At 39.8% G+C, this 22418-nt stretch overlaps 1 pseudogene; it reads left to right on the top strand.

The window, feature by feature from the left end:
• Positions 1-843: 843 nt before the first annotated feature.
• LOC126635678 (regulator of G-protein signaling 13-like) lies at positions 844-21549 on the top strand (annotated as a pseudogene).
• Positions 21550-22418: the final 869 nt, after the last annotated feature.

Genomic DNA, 22418 nt, shown 5'->3' with positions numbered 1-22418 from the left:
TTAAAAGAGGCCATAACCTGGGCAACAGCTACTGAGAAAAATGACAGAGGACCTCATACAAGTTTAAAGACAGTTCTGGTCTAACATCCCTCAGATGCTGTGCAAGAGCAGGCTGACCAGTTAGAAGAACATAAGAGCCCGACACTAATGTGTCAGAGAAGAAAGTAAAGCTTCACTCACAGTAGTCCAAAGTGCTTCATAATGCTCTCTGTAGGAAGATGAAACTTGGTTTCAATGCAGTGCATGTGCCTTTTGCCTCATTTCAACATGGACTTTGGATTTCATATGAAGAACTTTGGACTCCAATGCATCACCGATAGTCTGTTTGCACTGAAATTATCCTGCCATCTCTACTGATCAGCTGTAGTGACATGAAGCTGGGCTTTACTTCTCTGAAATCCTACATGTATTGTCCAAGTTTTGTGAATAACATTTTCTGCCCCTTAATCAAAGGAGCTTTTTCTGATAGAAACCACAGTAACTGTTTGCCTACGTATGTATAAAAAAAGGAATCAGGCACTAACACAAGCAGCACAGGCACAGCCAGAGGCTACTAAGATTGTCTACACTACAAGAAAATGATGAAACAAAAGAACAGATCAAGAAATTCAGCAAACTATCCTTACAAATGGAACTACTACTTAATGAAGCTTTTTGAACAAGGCAAACAACACAGAGTTTGTGCAAGTATAAGATTTTGTACTTTGAAATATTAAACTAGGGAAGTATAGCAAAGGCAGGGAAATACCTTTTTTTCTCTTGGCATGAAAAATTATCTCATCATAGCAAAGGCATTTATGTCCGAAATGTTCCTGATGTATAAACAACTTTATCCCTATTTATATGTCAATATTTTGTGTAATAGTGCAAAGTTGAACAACGTCACAGAAGCAATTAGTTAAAACTTTAATGCAGCAGTTTCTGTCTGAGGGCTAGCTGAAAGCTAGATATGTACTAAAAACTGTGACATTAGGTAGTTTACAGATTCACTGGCACAGCATAAAGGTGGTGAAAAAAACAAAATGCATGTTGTAATTTGAGAAGTAAACACATCTTGTTCTTTGATATGCTAAATCAGTTTTCCTGCTGTTTCTCCAATACAAAATATGTTAACAGTTAAGCAGTCATTTCCAGATCAGTACTGCTTATATGTTTTACGGACATGAATAAATTCAGCACTCAGATTCATATGTTACCAGTCAGGTAATTCCTTTTCCAAAAGTCCTGTAGCCAAGTGACTTTGTTTGCCTACAAGTCCTGCAGGAAGCACAGGTCCTACACATCAAAAGAACTTGTGCCCTCGTTGCAATAAAGCCTCAAGATGAGCAAAGACAAACGATTCTACCATGTCATTTGTATGTATTGGGTGAAAAGTGTTCCCATGATCCAAGTCGAGTTGGCTGAACTCTGCAAAGCTGCATTGAGTAGTTGAGATGTGATTTACCATTTATAATAGACACTAAACACAGGTAAAGTAACAGGCAGCACTTGTGAAGATTCCACAATCCAAAACTAACAAACTGCTCAAGGGATGTTGCAACCCTCATACTACTCCTGTCTTATTTTAGGGTTAACACCGTGGTCAGCAGAAACACACAGCAACTAATGAAGCATACGCTACGCTTCAGTGGAAAAAAGATGTTCCAAAGAGCACTGGAAAAGATATAATCAGCATGCTCTGTTCCTTGGTCTACTCAGAGATGAGTAACATAAGAAGAGAGAACCACAAAGCCCTGGATGTGTGTGCTTGGCAAATGTGTGTACTCAACAACCCTGGGGAATAATTATTTGCTTAAGGCCTCTCATTCAAATTAAAATGGGTCCTCAGAACAATAACATTTCCTTACTCAGAAGTAACTTCATGCAGAAACCACCTGAAGGAAAAAAAAATTACTGATTGACACTTTGAATTGAGATGGAAGTAGCTGAACTAGATGACATTACATTGCTTATTCTAATATTTCTTGAGCATTTCTGTATAGCAGGTAACCTACATGAGGTTCTTCAGGTTTCCAACCAACCACAAAGGCTGTATTTCATTTATATTTCAGTGAACAAAAGACTAACAATTGTCACATGAAAACATCCAAAATAGATGGCATTAGGTAAAATAGTTTAAACTAAGATAAGTAATAACCATATGCCAGAATTAAAATTTATAACTTCATCTGAAATACAGAGTATTGTGTAGTTTTAAAAGACATTTTGCTTTTAGGCAGAGGGTGAGATGAGTAAATACTCACAAAATGAATAGAAAGTGACACAGAAACAAAGAGGAGAACATAGTTCAGAGAATTCCCAAGTAGGCAACAGGCAGTGGCCACTGGCAATCCTATAGGGCTGCAGGGAGCATGAGCAGCAGGAGTTGCAGTGCAGCCCTTGGGCAGAGTTATGAAGTTTCAGTATCCTGTAGGAAACGAACTGGTTAAGACTCTCAATGTAAAATTCAATATAGGTGTCAGGGAAACAAGGAAAATAGGATTAAAAGGCAAATGTGCACATTTCACAGGTTCAGACAGCTGGAAGATGCAGCCTTGTCCTGTGTTTTCCTGTGTGTTTCAGTTTGAAGGAAAAAAAAATTGGTTCTAGGAGCAATACATGCAAGTGAAACCCAAACCTGAAAGAAACTTTGAGTTTAGATAAATAAGACTTTTGTTTTGATTTCAGGCAGGTCTATATAAACTTACTCACTGTCCTACGAAAACTTAGCAAAGTACTTGGCATTGCTTGAAAGCCAAAGGAGAAGCAATAAACATTCTCCATGCCACAAGATATTTTCTTAATTTTGTCTTTTTTAGACAAACATATTTTTAACTGCCTCATTCCTAATACATAGCCCTTAAAAAGGCAACCCATCTATGTCCTAAGGACCTCGCTGCCACCGTCCAAGCTCGCTTGGCCCCAGCAGATGAACCTTAGGATTAAAGGGTGGGCTCAGTTCCGCGCACACTGTGTCTCACCTAAAAAATCCAATGCGCAGGCTGGAAGGTGTAAAGACCTTCCCCAGATCTTCACTCGCGAAGACTGGCCATTATTATTCATTATTATTATTATCCTAATAAAAACTCCCTTTCTTAAGAATATCATCTCTATACAAGAGCAAGTTTTAGACAATGTTCAGTGTTAATCTGACACTTAACAACTTAATCAGCATTGTCTAGTTTACATTGAGCTCTGATCTCTCATCCAGGTCACTCTGAACTTTCAGGGAGAAGACTCCTAGTTTCCTTCTGCTTTGGGTCAGGCTCAACCTTCTAACCTCTTCTCCCAACTGAAGAAGATAAAAGGGAACAATATTAACATTTCTATTCTTTCCTAAGAAATATTCACTGGACTGTTTAAAGACAATTTTTAATTTTTTTTTTTAAGTTCTCATGTGTTACAAAAATATATTTTGGTCAAGTGCTTTGGACATGACTCATATATAGAGATCAGATGCATAAAATAAGAATATTGTTATAACTAATTGCACTGCTATATGTACAGTGAATTTTAAGTTTTTATTTAAGAAAGCCAGAACTGAGCATACTCAAAACTCACATATTTTCCATGTTTAGGAGAATGAGCCCAAATACTTGCACGGCTTCGCAAGAAATTCAGAGCAGAAGAAAATGGGATCAGTTCTAAGTAAGTCAAGAGAAGAGTTCTGTTCTGCAGCACGTGCAGAGATACAAAACCCTCAAAACTCACAGTGGAAGTTTTCTTTGTGAACTTCAGATCATGCAAAAGAGTGTAACATCTTCCCAAGTGCCCCAGATGACCACCTTCCTATAGCCAGTTCCTTTACAGTACAAGAAGCATAAGCTGTTGTTTCTCTAGTGGAAGGAGGACATATCCCAGTGGGAAGTCTTTTTATATTACATGGGCATAGACCTAAACTCATCCCTGGATTAAGTTGAGATTTGGGCCTGTGAAGAAGATCTAAGGCAGGTATTTTGAGTCAATCTTTTAAAAGGATTCAGGCTGTTGGCAAAGCTTGAATACACATGTGATGCATAAGAGTCACAGCCAAGTGCTTCCTGCAAGTCCTCAGCTGCCACCAGCCTCTGTGGAGCCAACCACTGCTGGAAATTTGGGTGATATGTCACAGCAGGGGGCTGAGATGCTCCCACCCAACACACCTTCCAACTGGTATCTGATCAGACATAGTATCGGTTCACTGATTAGAGAAAAACACGTCCTCCACAGCAACACTGAGGTGCATCTGATGGCTCCTGAAAATGTCTTTTGGGTCAAGTTGGGTGGCAGAAATCCAGACAGAGCTTCCAAAGTCTGGACCACAGTGTCGAGGGGAGCCACTCACACTGTACAGTAAGTGGATGATAGCTCCCACAAGACACTACAGGTTAAGTTTTGGAGTTCCAGTTATAAAGTTTTAGTTATTTTTGCAGAAAACTAAAGTTTTTTTTTCAGTGTAATACTTATTCTTCAGCAAATTAAATCATGCTGCAAATCAGTGCAGCAAGACTCTCACTATCAGCACAACAGCTATTAAAGCTACACTATAAGACAGATCATAATAACTCATGTTCATATTCCCTTACTGTCTTGCCCATTTTCCCAATTTTTAAAGGAAAGTAAAGAAGGCAAAAAGCTTTTCCTCTGTGTCAGCTGGCCCGTCGGGCAGTGTTCTTTCTGCTTCACAGGTTAGTGGTAAAGACAAATAATCAGAAATGGAAATAAGACAGCTCTACTGACGATGCTCAGTGAGACAGACCTGATTGTCACTTGTTCTATATACAAGTGCCATTGCTAACAGAGGTGAAAAATCATCTGCGTCAGTAACAGTGAATGTGACTCAGAAATATCTCTTAGAGAGAAAAGAAAGAAATCATTCAAAGGATTCTCACTCCCCCAACAACATGCTTCATGAGTTTATGCAGAGAAGGATAATAGCTCATGAGAAGGAAAAAAATAACTATTTTACTGGCCAGAGTTGCTAGAGAACTATTGACACCACAATTCAGCAGTGGTAACATTTCTCTTATTGTGTATTTCTTTGAGGAGGTCAGAATGATCTGGAAAGCCTGACAAAAATCAGTGAGTCGCAGCACGTACTTTTTCAGAGAAAAATAATTATATCAAATTAAAAATAAATGAGGCATCACCAATTAAGAAAAGGTACAAAGCTACTAATGGCTGTTCTGCAGCAGAAGTCCACAAAGCATTAAGCAGCACTTGTAGCAAATTTTGATTTTAATTTAGATTTTTTAAAAGCGCTGTGTCAAAAAAAGCTGTTGTGAGAATTGCAGCTCACATGAAAACTAAACACTCAATGAGAATGGATGTTCCTCCAGGTTTGGCTGACACATAATGGAAAGCACCCACTGGAATACATCCCTTGTGCTTTCTTCTACTAATATAAGCATAAAAATTTTTTCCAAGTTACCAGCATTGATGTCCTAAAACTGCAGTGCTTAAAAATCAGTCGGTGAAAATGGAGCTACACACACTCAAATGGAGCTACTTCCCTCAAACATTTGTTTTTCCTTAAATTGTTTAGTCTCTCACCCCACTACTTCTGTGCTATTTCCCAGAATCAGGCAGGAGACTCCTACAAGCTTATGAACTTATTGCTTAAGAATAGCAAACATGAAAGTAAAATCTGATTTTAGTCACCTCCGAGATCTGTCTAGGTTAGTAATAATGTGTCATTCTCTGTTTTAAACAACTAGAGAGAGATGGAAGGCACCCTTGCAGCTAAGATTGCATCAACCTTTCATTATTTACCTTATGTTTAGAGCTTATATTCAACTCTCAGCTGATAAGTCAGCTTAGATGTTAAAGGCCTTTAAATATTACAGTAAGATCTGGTAAGATCTGAAAGACTTTGCTACTAAATACAAACATCACTATTCCCCAAACTCTGTGGGGACTCCTGTCCCAGTGAAGTTACTGTCTAGAAAGCCAGTACTTTTCTTGTGCTCCTCCTAAGCACAATTTAAATAGGTGAAGGTTGTTTCTAGAGGAATTATAAGGGAACACCTTGAAATGGAAATGTATTTGTTGCAGCAAGAAAAATATTTGTGTCACCATAATAAGCACAAGATTTAGGACACACAGAAAGTCCTTTTAAAATCTAAGTTTCATACAGATCATACTTAAATTAGGGGACATTTTCAAAAGTGTAATATACTTTTTTTAATACTTTGAACCACAGCTAATTCTGCAATGATGCTCTCCTTTTTTCTAGAGGGTGTGTTTGGAGGAAGTGCTACAATGATCCCAGTCTTTTGAAAAGCTGGTAACAAGTAAATGTAAGTAATTGTGTGTTTGTATCCCAGATGGATTGCTGAAAAGAGTTCCCACGAAGCAAAAATCTATAACTCACTTTGTATAATATACACTGCCTCATATGCAACTCATGAAAAACAACTTTGTGTGACATGCTTAGCATGCATTGCACTAAAAATAAATATATAGCATGCTGTAAATGCCTTTCCAAACTTGCCATTTCTGCAATCACACATAATTCTTTCAAAGACATATTGAAGAGAGCAGTTTTATCTGCTATACCCCCACTTGGAGCACTGAATAGCAACCTAAATTAGCGGAAAAGTGAAAGCAAGTTTGACTTGAGAAATCCCGTGTACGGCAAGGACACTGCACCTGATAGTACATCTGTACAGGGTGATGCCACGGGAGGTGACTCCCATGTTCAGATACAGGAAGAACTGTAGCTGCAGTAGCAATTCTGAACTTTCCCACTCCAGCCTCCCTCTGCCTCACAGAGGTCTCAGAGCTCTCCCACATTTCTCATATGGCCAGCAGTCTGGAACATCGCTGCTAAATTACCTTTTTTTTTTTTTAAATGTTGACGAAAATGTTACATCACAGCACAAACTTCTAAAAGTTATTCCTAAGGACTGACATTATTTTCAAACCACAGACAAACTACAAAGAGCAAGACCTTTTAACCATAAAGATTTTGCCAATAAAAACCTGAACAGGAAACAACTTAGCATGTTACAGTTTGCAGGGGAAGCACAGGGAGAAACTCCACAACACAAAACAGTTTGAAGAAAGAAAAAAAAAAAAATCACAGCAGAAGCAGCAGGCACAAATGTGATCACCACTACTGCCAGGTGACAGACAGTGTTCAGTGTCTTCAGAAATTGGAAAGCTCGGAGTGCTGCATAAGTAGAAAAGCTTGCTTTAAATAAAACACTTCTACCTTCAGGCAGTACTCAGGATGCTGCCCTTCTTAGAATGCCTCCTTCATTGCACTTAGATGGCACTACTCGTTGAGTTTTAATTAATTTAAAAGCTTCATGACATCAAGAAATGCAAAGGTGTGCTCACATAAATCAACTCTAAAGCCAGTGGATCTGCAGCTCTTTATGAAAAGGGGGCAAAGTGTTTGCTAATCTTGGATTTGCTCTGAAAGCAAATCTTACAACTGCAGGCACCATTTCCACTGCAGTGTAACCGAGTGAAAGTTCATAAATATTCTCCTACATAGAGGCATTTTAGAAACTCTGTCAGCTAATTCTGTACAAAGCAAGCCTAATGACATGAAACAACAAAAGGCAGCCTCAGGAAATTAATCTTTGCCAAGATCCCACTAATTGCTCCTGTCAAACTCCACTGCCAGGTGTTTCAAAGACATCCTCAGGTGCAGAACCACTTACCTGCCAAAGAAAGGATTATTTTAAATGCTTATATCATCAAGGAAAAAGTTATTTCCTACTTTTTTGCTAAGTGCTTTTCCCACAGATTCTCACAGCACGAAAAATGGTCTTGGTTTTTTTACTCAGACCGTGGTTATTTGTTAATACTTAGATATTTTCTGTACAAAAATAGAACTGGAAATTAAGAATACTTGTCAGTCTCTGGATATTTTTTTCACAGAGTCCAGAATGAACAAAGTTTCCAGTGCTCTGCCCCTGTGTACCGAAATGCCACTGAAGTTAAAGGGAGCCCTGCACATGCAGGAAAATGCAAGGCTGAAGTGCAGGGGGGAGGTACTGTGATTAATTCCCCATTTTGACATAACCTAATGTCGTGGTTTTGCCCTGGCTCAATTTACTTTTACACCCCCCATACAATTACTATCAGTTGAGAGAAGGTTTATGCAGACAAAAAGAGACTGAATTGAAAAAAAGGTATGAGTATTTATTATTATTATCAAACTAAAACTAAAGAATTATATCTACAATAATTTTACTTAAGTAAAAGGTATTATGTATTTACAGAAGATACTTCTCCCCCCACCTCCCTTTATATCAGTCCAAGGAGGAGAAGCAGTCCTTTTCTGTTCTCGGAATTCCAGCTCTCTCTCTCTCCAGTAACTCTGTAGCACTTTCGTCGCAGCTGGAACTTCTTTATCTCTCTCTCATTCTGTGTTGGCCTCCAGGGCTGGGCCTACCCCCCTCCTGGGTTAAAACCGAAGGCTGAGGGTTACCCAGGTCCTGAAGGGTCTCCTTCCATAGGCTTGCAAGGGGACACTTGCTTACTATGGATCTTCTTCCACAGGGTTACAGGGGATAATGGTTTAAGAGTTCACCCCTGTTTCCCTGTGGAGGTCCCTCCCCATGGGAGAACAGTCCTTGATTGACTTCTCGGCATGGGTCTAGTCTGGATCCCACGCATGGATCCCAACATCCTTACCCGAGCCGTTTCTGCTCCGGCGTAAGGCTCTCTCTCTCTCAAAGTCACAAATCTTCAGTAGCAGCATGGATCTTTCACACAGATCCTAACATCCCACCTGAGCCGTCATTGCTCCAGCGTGAGGTTCTCTCAGGGTCACAAATCTTCAGCACTAGCAGCATGGATCTCTCACTGAGATCCCAAGCTTATCTGAGCCGTCTCGCTCCAGCATAAGCATCGTCCCCTTCGAGGGTTACAAAGTCTTTAACAGGACTCTGCCTCATCCGAGCCGCTCCTGCTCCAGCATAAGGCTTTCTCTTTCTGTTAAAGTCACAAATCTCTGGTGCATCCACAAGCTCCTCTGTGAGCCGCACAGGAGGTCTTTTCACTCCAACAAACTTTCAGAAGTGGCAGGGTTTTATTTTTCAGTCTTTACCCTGCTGAAGGGAGGGAGAGCAAAAGGGAGAAAAACAGCAGCTCTCCCCCCTTCAAACTTTTCTTCTCTCTCCTGTTGCAGCTTCAGCTGCCAGCTTTGACCTTGGAAGTCCTGTTATCTCATGTCTGGAATTCTTCTGCAGCGGTTTCTCGTCTAAGCAGTTCGTCTTTTAAACCTTTTTTTCTTCACTCTCTCACAAGAGAGAAGGGAGGTTTCAGTACTGCACCTGCCCCCCCCAGCCCAAGCCGGGGAGGAGGGGGCCTTGGCCCTCCTCGGGCCCGCTACCCTTCTACATGGCTGCTGTTCCTAATTTCAACTGCGCAACCACCTTCTCTTCCGTTTTCTTAAAGATGTAATTAGCAAAGGCGTCACTGAACTTTTTGATTGGTTTTTTTGTCCGGAAATCACCTGGACAAAACCATCCTCAGCCCCAGGGATGGGCTGGTGGGCAAAACCACAACAATTCCCCCCTTCGCCTTGTTGTCCGGAAATCACCTGGACAAAACCATCCTCAGCCCCAGGGATGGGCTGGTGGGCAAAACCACGACACCTAATAATATTTATAGGTGCACAATCAAAAATTACACTGCCTTGTAAATATCCCTATTGCCTCCAGAGGACTTTAAAGGTAATGCCTGTATACAGGTTACATAAATTCGGCTTCTAAAATACTTAGAGATGGGCCTATGATCTGCAAGACCTACTTGAAAACAGAACACAGTGATGAAAATATAGAATTTTGGCTTGCTTGTGAAGCTTATAAGAGGATAATATGGTAGAGGAACAGGATCTCCATGGCCAGTAAGCTTTTTACAAGTTATAGTTGATCCCAGGCTCCCAAGGAGGTGACAAAATATCAGGAGCTCCTTATTTTCTCTTACAGAAGGGCCTGATGTGTCATGCAACAAAGAGTAACATGAAATGCCTTACACCTCTTGTATTAAATGGAGTGAAAACTATTCATCCTCCCCAAGCCCCTTCCCAAATTTTAGTACTTGACTCTACATCTTGTCTATAGGTAAATCTTTCAGCTATATCCATCAAGAATACAAAAGGCACAACAGGATTAAGAACCAAGTTCTTGGATCTGTCCTGTTGTCCTCAGCACAAGGTTTAGGGAAAACAGAGCAGAGTTGTACATAAAATGTCTGATTTTTCTCCCCTGACAAGGGGCTATAGAAAAAAAGTCATTCCTGCTCAACCAGTCATGCTCTATGACCTTTAACCATTCCTGCTTATTACTCTCCTCACAAAAATAAGCCAACACTGGCTTTTACTGCCACTGCTTTTGGCAGGTTGACATAGTCAGAGAGTCACGCTAGATTATTTTTTGGTTTATGTGTAACAATAAAGTTATTATAGAGTCTCAAAATGTAGCCTCCCTGCTGGCACTGAAGGACAAGCCAAACCCAAATCAGCTGGATTTCCAAATGTTGGCTGAGAGCAATTGCTGCTTTAAATGACTGAACCACTCATACTAATTGAAAACTTTCAAATTTTCAAGTTCCCTCTTTTGGTTTTAAAGGGCAATTGGCAAGACAATGAATTCTTGTCCTTTTTCTTTTTTTCTGGTTTTATTTTTAGCATGAGCAGCTATAGGAAACTCAGCAAGACATTTGCATTTCCAAAAGAGAAATGTCAGTTTTGCCAACCACAAGTTAATTAATCAAAAGTAAGGGTTTAAATCAGGATAGCTAAAAATAAGCTGTGCAATTTTTTTTTCTAAAATAGTGTGTAATTGAATCTTGCTATTAGTTGTCTGGTTTTTAGGTCTTTAGGACACACTGATTTCATCTATTCTTGCTATTCACTATTAACACAAGAATTAGGAACCATTCTAAAAAAAACTAGATGCTCTTGAGGATTTAAAACCAGTTTATATTCAGATTTCAGCAGCATTTAAAAAGGTGCCACTCAAATGACTCCTCTGCAAGTGCAAGATCTCAACCCATGAACGACATCAGCACGAACCAAATCTCTTCTCAACACTAAGAGACGAAGTGAAGCTGAAGATAAACAATGTAATTCATCATGAGCTGACAGATTATCAAACATTTCCTTTTGCCTGGTGTATTTGCTGATCACCAGACCCTTCTGCTGTTACACACCTGCAGAGCCTCAATTTATCTGCTGCAAGCCATAGATTGCAGCAGAAAAATTCTAGGAACTAAAACTTTTCCTAAACAAGGTTGATAGATAAAAACTGAGCCTGTGTATCTCAGAGATCATAACAATAGACATTGCTTTTCACTGGTAACATGCACATCCAGACACTTGGACTCATTAGAAATCAAAAGTCAGGCTTCCTCCCACAGAATCTAATCCTAGCTCTAGGAACAACTCTTAGCAAATGACAGGTTTGTTTTCAGTTCTGATCTTAGATTATAGAATACATAAAAAAAGATACAAATAGGAGGTATTCAATACAGATGCCCTGAATTCAGGGATCCTTCCCCTTCCTTTGCATATATTCAGAATATACCTTAGTAGTGTTGCTTTCTGTTTCAGATTAGCATTGACAGTCCTGCAAGGAACATGATCAGGAATGCTCAAGAGCCAACACAATCCTGCTTTGATGAAGTACAAGAGAATAATTTACATGAACATGGAAAGAGATTCTTATCCACAATTTCTTGAATCACAGTACCAAAAACTGAAACACAGGCTTCAAATTAACTAATGGCAAGAATTCAGTGGTAAATTAAAGAAATGGTTGAAAATTTAGGCAGGGTTCTTCTGGTATGCAAGTGTTTCAGATTTTAAGTAGACAGGAGAAATCAGGAAACAGATGGATATTATTGCTGATCCCTTCAGCTGTTCTGTTGATGTCAGAATTCATGAGGCACAATCTTTCCCCTTCCTTCTAGAAATAACTAAAAGGTTGATTTTGGGGAGTTGGTTTCCTGTCCCCCAAGTCCATTCCACACATCATCCCCCACCCTGGCTGGAAAAAGAGAGGGTCCTTTTCCCAAAATAGATTTATTATTAACTGCTACACATCTTTCTCTCTCTTGATTTTTCTTTTGTGTTACCAGATGCAAGGCAATAACACCGTATTTCATCAGATCATATGATTCATAAAACAGTAACTAATGGCAGCAGCAATAACAAATCACTGCTTTTATCATTTTCATTAACAGCACTTGAACGAGCTCAGGTACACTTTTCCACTGGTGGACAAAACTAAAAGGCTCACATTAATCATTCAAAGCTACTGTTGAAAAAGATGAAAAACTTGAAAATACCTAAATTGGCAGAATTCTGTCTCTTCCCTTATTTATTTAAGAAGAACAAAATTTAAAAAAAATCAAACAGGCAATTCTTCAAATATTAAATTTGGCAAGGTTAAAATGCAGATTATTAAAACCATTATAGCAATTAACTGTATTCAACCTTAGAAACTGTTGACCTATGGAGGCACCCTAAAAAAACAACCATACTGAACAGATGGTCTGGGGGTTTATTGGGTTTTGTTTTGTTTTTAAAAGAGCTGACAATTATATCATTTTTTCTTTGTAAATACAAGCTATGTTGGCCTACTTTCTTGATAACAGCATTGAAATTCATACTTTATTATTATAGTGCTGTTTTCAGGAGTTTTACATCCACTCTGGGTATATAGATGGTAAGCATAGAATAAAAAAAATGCAGATTGCAGATCAGACCTACAAAACAAAGTAAAAATCTTCTTATATATTCAGAGTCAATCAAACCAAAACTGTAAGAATAGCACAGGATAATATTTGCAGTGCAGATGGGTGCTAAAGTGAGAACATACAATGTCTCTTCATTGTACAATGAACAGACTTCAGAGAATTAGCTGTGAGGAGGCTTTTCTCACAAGTTCTCTCAATCAGTTTTGTACTTCCATTTTAACTCTAGATATTGCTACTTTTAAGTCCCAAAAAATAAATGGCAGGCAGCCTCACCCTAAGTGTAGCAATCAACAGTTATACAGAACTTGGGACTGTAGACAACAGATTTAAACAAATTGTAAGCAGAGATGTTTATCACCAATTACAGGGCAGATGAGGATGTTTGGGAGCTTGCAACCTCAAAGGAAAGGGAAATGACTGCAGCATTGCCAAATATTACCAAATGTACAGGACTGCTGCAATCACAGGACCCTTCAGAAACTGACGTTTGGTCTAATGTTCACTAAACAGAGGAAGGAGAGCAATGCAAGAAGTCTTCCAAAAGAACATTTTTCTGCACATTCCAGTGAGCTGGAATCCATGGCTACAGATCAGAGCTGTTTCTTGGCAAAGACTGTATCCTACAGGCTTATCTACAGTCCTCCTACAAAAAAAAGCTTCACAGAGGTGGTAACCTGGTAACCTCTCTCAGCAGAATCACCCATTTAATAATTTGTCAGTAGCACAGTCTTAAGATGCTTTGATATCAAAATAGTGAATATCAAAAGCTAAAACATTTTAGAAAACGGAACTTCTGAAAATTCAGATTTAAAACGGCAGACCCAATTCAGGGTCTGATTAGAATACACAAACGATGCTAACTTTTTTTTTAGATTAAAAAGAAAAAAGAAGCAGGTGAAGCAATGTAGAAAGAAAGATAAAGAAACACAAGAGGAACAAATTATATATTGAGGAAACTAATCATGTAGCTGAGCACTCTTTTAGATGTTTTACATCGTAGGTGTGCAGACTCCAAGAACTGAATTCTCATTACACCAGAGACAAGATGTCAGCCACTGCAGCCAAATTGTGCAATTGGTTCTTCAGAAAGGAATGTAAATTAGAAAGAGCATCATATTACGGGATTCCAGACATGTCTTCCCATTGACTTTCATGCGTCTGCACGTCTCTCCAGGGACAGTGACACGGAATGGGACATCATGAAGTGCACTGCAGTCAGTCAGCATTATGGACATACAGATTCTGTCTTGACTCAGCTACATAAACACTTCATAGTGCACAGTGCCCCTTGGGATATCTAAGGCTTCTCCTACGACCAGCAGGTCTGACCCTGCCCATTCCCAGCTTGTAAGTGGATGCCAGAGATCCTAGAGCATCTCAGTAGGATTAGATGCCTGTGTTTCCACAACTCAAGCCAGATTTGTTCACTATATTAGCAAAAGGTTTCACATGTGTTTGACTTTGTCCATCACTGCCATCTTAAACCATTTACTGAAGAACTGTTTCACCTGTAACTGTATTTTCTATCCAAAACTGCCATAGCAGTTATATCAAGTGTCCTGTACCTCAGATTTTGCTCAACTCTTATAAATTATAATGCAATTATTTAGGGACTAAGAGAGCAGTTCCTTACTGCAAGGACATGCACCTCACACAACTGGGAAATGGGATAGGTCTAGTCTGAGAAGTTTACTCAGTATGAGGTTTTTAACCATGGCAAACCTCCCCTGATGAGCTACAGCTCACCTTCACACCCACTGCTCTCCAGTGCTACTTCCTCCCTCTGGATTTCTGCATTAGGTGCACAGATCTGAGGATGAGGGGAAAATCCTGAGGCTTTACAGCACAAGGGCAGGAAACAGGGCTGCAGTTCCTCTTCCACAAATCCATCCCCGTTGTTACAGGACCCCGTAGATCCACAGCCTGCACTTTTTCATGGGAAACAACTCAGAAGCCAAAACCTAAAACTCGTAGCAAAGACTTCATATGAGCATTGTCTTCCTGCCCAGCTGCGAAGAGCAGCAGCTTTGTGACGGTGCTAAGAGCGCTCTGCCAGGTTGGTGACAAGTCTCAAGGTACAATGTGACACCACAGCTGGAAGACAGCATTTCATAAGCACTGAAACTGCCAAAAATCAGAAAAGACAGATTGTCACGGTGTTTGCTAAGCTCTGAAGGATCATGACATTCATCTAACGGCATGTTACCTCTTTGTTGTCCTGGCTTGTCTGTCTCACTGCTCTCCCACTGCTAAGTCCAAACTTGCCCAGAACATCCATCATTAGGGCTGTTGCTACACACAGCAACAGCCAAGACAAATAGTTTTTGCTCCCACACTCCTTATCTGCAAATGGTGATTCCAGTAATCACCTCGGAAACAGCAGGTGAGTAAATAAGAACAGGAATTCCATGCCCCTCCCCCCTTGAAGAAGTGGCTACACAATTATTTCATGAAGATATTTCCTTACTTATCAATACATGATCTGCTTTGCTTTTGGTTAGGTAAAGAGAGTACAGGAATGTAATTTTATTTGCATAAAAAACACAGGGAAAGAACTCTCAAAAGTTCTAAAAGCAGTTTTCTAACACTTGAAATTTTCAAGATTTATCATTCACAAGACACAACCCAGTCAGTTATTAATGAGTCATTCAGTACCATGGCAGACTCCATCAATTCTCAACAGTAGTAATTGGCAATACTTTCTATTAATTACTCTCTACCAAGGAATACCTAATTATTTCTTAATATAATTCAGAAAGTCCACAATCAACAAAAAAATTCAAAAGGAAGAAATATTTGGTCTGTGAATCATTACCCATGTTCCTTCACTCAGTTTTGTCTGTGGCTGACATAATCTTATACCAATGAAAGAGGATTTTATAACTAACATATGTAATCTCATTTCAGTTCAGATACCAACACATAAATTACTTGTTTATTCTTCATTATCTTCTTTACTCTCTCTCCACTTTTCATCTTAGCTGTATGTTTTTACAGTTTCTGCTGATGGACACTCTGCTCTTGTTTTCTAAAATATATTTGCCCTCATATATTTATCTCAGCAGTTCTACAAAACTGCTTCCTTTTTAATCTGACTCCCCTTTCTTTTTACGTTCATTACTGGCTTTTTTTTTTTTAAAGCATATATAACACTCACATATTTCAGGATATTTTAGAAGGTTTGAAGTTTGTTTTAAATAATATAAGATTTTACAACACTGGTTCCAGATCAGCATCTATCACTTCCAACCCTTTTTGACAAGCTCATACTCTCTCAGGAGTAACCTTGATGCTACTTTAAGACCTCTCTCCACTCTAGCCATACTGAGCCTTCCAGAATGCTCTCCAGCACCACCAGAGACTCTTCATAATCAGCCCAGATAACACACCCAAAGCACCAGTAATACACCAGCACACAAAGAAGCCCTCCCAGAAATGCTGCTTGCAGACAACTTTGCTGCAGTCCCACCTAAACCAGCAGCAAGGTAGAACTATGGCAGCTCCCTGCTGCTCAGAGAGAGAGTTGCCCATCCAGCCCTCGAGTCCATGACCCCTTGATCAACTCAGAGGTCTCCTCACAGGATTAGTTACAACACTGAAATGATGAATAGGACATTATCAAATATAATTCCAGAATACAAACACAGCAGCTGACCAAATTTCAATAGGGAGACTCTAGCTAAACTTTTATTGCTGCTACTTCAGCATGGTAATCACTTGCTAGCAGTATGATTTGTGCTAAAGTAAAGTAAAATTGCTCAGAGGATAATAAGCCTGTATTGTCTCTACAATTGTAGAACACTGGATGAACAGTTCACTGACATTTAAAACCAGATAGTTTTACATTTCTAACTACTGAAGAGTGGGCGAAATCCATGTCTAGTGTCAATTACAAAAGTGATAAGTTGCAAAAAAAACAGTTACAAAGCCCTTTACTCAGTGCAGATGGTCAAATGCTTCTCACAGATAAAGTTTCCATCTTGAATCGATGGTCTGAACACTTTCAGACTCTCTTCAGTACCAGCCATGTAGTTCAAGACTCAGCAATACAGTTCATTTCACAACAACCAGTGAAAACTGAACGGGATACTGCCCCCACCATGGGAGAAACTCTTCAGGCCATACAGCAGGCAGCTGGGCAAGGCAGCTGGGGTTGACAGAATCCCACCTTAAGTCTGGAAACCTGGTGGCCAAGCACTCCATGATCCTCAAAATGATCATCTCACTTCATGAGGAGCAGTGCAGTCAAGTCAGATATGATGATGCACTTTCTGAGCCCTTTCCAATAGTCAATGGTGTGAAGCAAGGCTGCGTTCTCGCACCAACTTTATTCACAGTCTTCTTCAGCACGATGCTCCAAAGTGCCACAGTAGACCTTGATGAAGAAAACGGTGTCTACATTCAGTATCGTACCAATGGGAGCCAATTCAACCTAAGGCGACTGAAGGCCCACACTAAGACCTTAAATCATCCTGTTGATGAGCTGCTTTACGCTGATGATGCTGCCCTCACTGCCCACACAGAAGTAGCTCTGCAGCATTTAACATCCTGCTTTGCAGAGGCTGCTGAGCTGTTTGGACTGGAAGTCAGCTTGAAGAAGACAGAAGTTTTCTATCAGCCTGCACCTCAGGAAGTCTCCCATCATCCCCATATCACCATTGGTGAAACAGAGCTCAAATCAGTCCAGCAATTTAATTACTTGGGAAGCATCATCTCCTCAGACAGTAAGATTGATGCAGAAATAGACAACAGGTTAGCAAAGGCATACAGAGCTTTCGGTAAACTCCATAAAAGAGTTTGGCGAAACAAACACCTGAAGAGAAGTACAAAGATCAGCATTTACAGAGCCGTTGTACTGTCTACTCTTTTACATGGGTCTGAATTGTGGGTCATTTACCGCCACCACTTGTGACTCTTAGAACGCTTCCATCAGCGCTGCCTCCGTACAATCCTAAACATCCACTGGACTGACTGTGTGACCAACACGTCTGTCCTTGAACAGGCAGCAGTCACGAGCATTGAGGCCATGCTGCTGAGAACACAGCTGTGCTGGGCAGGGCACGTCTCCAGGATGCAGGACTGCCGCCTCCCTAAGATCGTGCTCTATGGGGAACTTGCCACTGGCTACCGCAAGAGAGGAGCCCCGAAGAGGAGATACAAGGACTGCCTGAAACAATCCCTCAGCCTTGGCCATATTGATCACCACCACTGGTCTACCAATCGGGAGGCCTGGAGACACACCATCTGTAACGCTGCTGCTGCTTTTGAGAACACACGCAGGGTCACTCTCGAGGAGAAAAGACAATGCAGAAAGAATCGTATCTCATCAATATCACCTGAGGAGTCTTTCTGCTGTGCCTTCTGCAACCGGACTTGTCTCTCTCACATTGGCCTTTTTAGCCATCAGCGTGCTTGTAGCAAGCGTGGCATGACGTGGAAACCCAATCCATCAATTCCAGCCTCAGAGCCCTGGGGCTCGTCATCACCGCCCTCTGCAGTAGGGAGCAGTACATTCCCTACAGGAACAGCAAACTCACCTTACTGCTCCAGAAGTGCCTCGGTGGCAATGCCAAGGTGTTGATGTTCGTAACCATTTCCCCTTTGAAGGAGGATTTTTGGGAATCCCTCAATTCCCTGTGCTGACATGACACGACCCAATAAAGAGGGTAACCTAAGAAGGGTTGGTTGTACTTTGTGTCATCCATCAGCTACGGAAGTGCTTTAGAGGTTATTACCAGGTAGGTAATGGTAATTTTGAAGTCTTCCAAGAAACAGGGTTAAAAACTGAGTCATAGGAATAAAACTCAGCTCTTTGTTAAGATAGATTCCTTTAAAATTTCAAACTAAAAACAGAATATCCACATTACCACATCAAGCCATCTTAAATTATAGCTTCTATTTCAGTAAGAGTGCATAATTCTGTATTTTTATATTAGAAGTATTTTTAATATGCACAGCTTGAGAACCCACAAAACAATCAGTCATAATCATTTAGTTGTACAGAGGCATTTAGAGAAGCAAACTGCACCAAACATATAAACATAAATCAGAAAATTAAGGTTTCCAACAGACTTTTCTCATTCCATTTTATTTGTTTTTTTCATTTAAAAACAATTAACATGTGTCCAACAGGTTTCAGAAGGCAGAATGTTTTAATCAGGACACCACTCCTGCAAGACCAGAAATGAGAAGAGCTAAGAAAGCAGAGAAACAAAACTATAAAAAGACTCTGGCTTCCCATTTAGCCTAACACAACTTTCTCAGTCCCTCACAAATAATTTAAAGCCTACCACACATGGAGGAGATTAGAAGCTTTCTTTTGCCTCCCAACTTGTGCACAGTCCATTCCTGCCAATGCACCAGCATACATTGCACCAGCAAGATCTAAGGCTGATCATATTTAGTCCAGATGTGCAATAATGTTACTGAAGCAATGAAAAAAGTATTTACGATCAATGCTGTAAAGGGGACAGTTTGGATCCAGTGAGAAATACCATTATAGAAACTCAACATTCCTTTGGTTCTCAATGAATTAAAGCAGTTTTTGGTCAGTTTTCCACTGTTGTTATTTTTATTTTATTTAGAGCTCTCTTTTTCTCTTTTTTTTCCCCCCTTGGCCAAACAGCTCTGTTGATAGATGTACAAAGCAGACCTGCCTGGACAGGCATAACAGAGCCTTTTCTTATGTGATAAAGAAAATATGGTCCTCAAACACATTCAGAAAACTGAAATTGTTACTGCTTCTTATCCAGGGAGCTCTATCAGGAAACAATTGCATGGTTAGATTTGCCATTTAAATTCAGCTGCTTAGCATTAACCTTTTTTAATGGAAGATTTGAAAAGAATTTGCATCAGCAAATGATTAAAGTCTGTGACAATTAATAAGTGGTAAAGCTCACTGAGACAAAAAGCACAACACGTACTCTGCTTTACTGCAGCGTGACAAATGAGATGGCAGATGCAACCACACTATCCAGTGCAGAATTAATCCCAGACAGATTCTCAGATAAGTGAAGAAACAAGAAGTGCAGAGTCACAAGAGAGATCAACCAAAAAAAGAACACAAGAAACAAGCACAAAGAGGTGCTTTAAAAGCAAAAGATAAAGTGAATAAATCAAAGTAGTGCCATTTGTAGTTTTATATAATTTACATATTATATAAATTTTATGACATAGCAGTATTTTTTTTGTATATCAGTATTTTATTTGTATATCAGTCCTGCACTGGTCCTGACCCATAATGAGCAGGAAAGATGAGGAACACAAAGTTTCATCTGAACATGGATTAGGGGAGCAAAAGAATTTCCCTGTGATAAAGAAGTAAGATTTCTCATTGTGAAGTTAGCTTCACAAACAGAAATGATCAGGAAACATGCAAGTTACAGCCTTTTACAGACCTCCTTTCAACCCTCTCCAAAGCCTCATCGATTTCAGCCTGCAAAAGGACTCGTTACATCACTCAGTCACTGGAAGTTCAGTCGAAACCAGTTCCAGTCATCACTGCTGTTCTGCCAAAACTGCCCAGAGAGAAGGGAATGCCAGCAACTGGATACAGACCAAGTTTTCTGCCGTGTAGTTGCAGGTGTTACGCATCCCTACATTTTTAATTCATGCTTCTGAAAGTAACACTACTGTCAGACGTGTTTGAAAGTCCCCAAAGACATCTGAAAGGTCTCATCAGCTCCCAGCAATCAAGTAGCTCCCCAACAGTGCTTAAACCAGTACTACAGCTGTCACTGCAGTTCCCAGGGAATGTGTGATTAATCTTACACAAACACAAAAATTAACTGGACTCCCAATATGAGCGAGCTCACCAACAGCATTGACTAAAGTCATAGCCTTTTTGGTGTACAGAAATATGTTGTTAGCTTAGATAAACAGTTACTTGTTTCTTGAACTGTTATTTGTTTCTGTACTTGTTCTGACTCACTTTTCTTGTTCCTTGTTAAAGATCACATTTAAGAATATGTAGGCCTGAATTCCTTGTTTAACTACAGCTCCCTAGTTCAGTTCCTAGATCCAGCATCTTCCATGGGAGAAGTTTTACTTCAAGCATAAGGGAATCTTTACAACCATACCACATCTGCACAACCTGCAGCTGTAACCCTTCTTCCTATTCTTGTTAGTAATGTGACATACTAGAGCAACAAAACAACTCTACCTAATGACAGATTATGTCAAAGCACTCCTAGAACTCTGTCCAGAATGGGAATGTGTAATGGGTACTCTCTGTGGAGAAGGGAAAAAAAAAACAAACCAACCAACAAACAAACAAAAAACCCAAGCCCACACATTCCTTTATCTCTCAAATTCTCACTGCATCAGCTTCTCCCTCCACCAGTACATTCTTGAGCACTCAGGGGGAGGCTTTCATTTTCTGTTTGGGTTTTTCCACTCCCCACTATTAGAGGCACCTGGCTTCACAGAAAGTCCTGAATAGTCCAATTAATTCAAGCTGATTTATATTAATTAGTTGCTGTGCAGACCCTCTAGATCCTCAAACAAGCAGTCACATGCTTTGCCTTAATTTTCTTAAGTTACTTTTACCCACTTCAAGACAAATCTGATAACAGTGGTTGTGCCCCAATTTCAAGAGACCACTTATTCCTGCCATGCAGTTTTGAAGAGTAATGCAGCTCTGTCTGCTGTTACAACTACACAGCACATAAGAAGGCCTCAGCATGCTAAGATGATGCTACTGCTGATTATAGACATTAGCTGTCAGTCTTTAAAGAGATAAGCATTGTTACAAAGACTGATTTTAATATGCCCAATGTTTATACATATGTATTATACAGTGATCACACAAATATTTATGTTAAGAAAGAAAAGCATGGGGGGTGGTCTGCATGTGTTACAACTGCATAATAGTCTGCATGGCAGAAGACTTCAAATATTGTAGGGATGTTTGATGTCTCTGCTTTTAATTGAAGCAGGAGGACTGTGCAGGGCTCAGTTAATGAACCAAGCCAAAAACATTTGGAGATACTCTTCAGGAAATCATCTAATTCTTAGACTTGCCCATCATCCATTCATAAACTCACACTGAAGACCTAAAGTCTGCTAAACTTCAACAACTTCCTTACAAATTCTTTGCCATTCTTTTAAGGGACTCCTAAAACTCACTTATAAAGCTAATACTTTTTTTTTTTTGGTCTCATTCTAATTTAGACAGTAATACCACCAAAAGCTACACTTGTCCTTGTCACAGTTAGTCCATATAAGGCAGCCAGACCCACCTCTTCAGAGTGAAATTTACTTTTACTCCCACTTTGTGAAGATTGCAGTTAGTTTGTTTAAGAAGAGGAAGGTGACGTAGCTAACAGCTGACATTTCCAAAACTGGAAGGGGTACATGCACATTGCAGAACTGTCAGTGGCCAATCAAGCAGCTCATGCAGGTTCTACCACATTATTGTATACTAAGATGTGTCACTTCTGTTGTCGTTCAGTAATTCCTTCAAAAGTTGCTGTTGTCAGGGGTGCAGATCATTTCTGCTTTCCCACTACTCTAAGCAACACGACTCTGCATAAAGTTTCTTCAGAGACCTCTACATTCTGGAAATTTGCCAGCTATTACTCATAAATAGGTGAATTAGTACTGATATATATGCTGCAAAAGAAGGAAAAAAAATATCTAAGTTCAAACATGAAATAAAATAAGCTAATTAAAAGTCCAAGTAGTGGTGTTTCTAAATAGCATGTCAGTGGAATTTTATAGAAACACAAGCTGGAATT

The sequence above is a fragment of the Myiozetetes cayanensis genome, unplaced genomic scaffold (genome assembly GCF_022539395.1).
Source record: "Myiozetetes cayanensis isolate MyiCay16 unplaced genomic scaffold, myiCay2020 scf12, whole genome shotgun sequence".
Classification (NCBI taxonomy): domain Eukaryota; kingdom Metazoa; phylum Chordata; class Aves; order Passeriformes; family Tyrannidae; genus Myiozetetes; species Myiozetetes cayanensis.
This window is presented reverse-complemented; position numbering and strand designations above follow the sequence as displayed.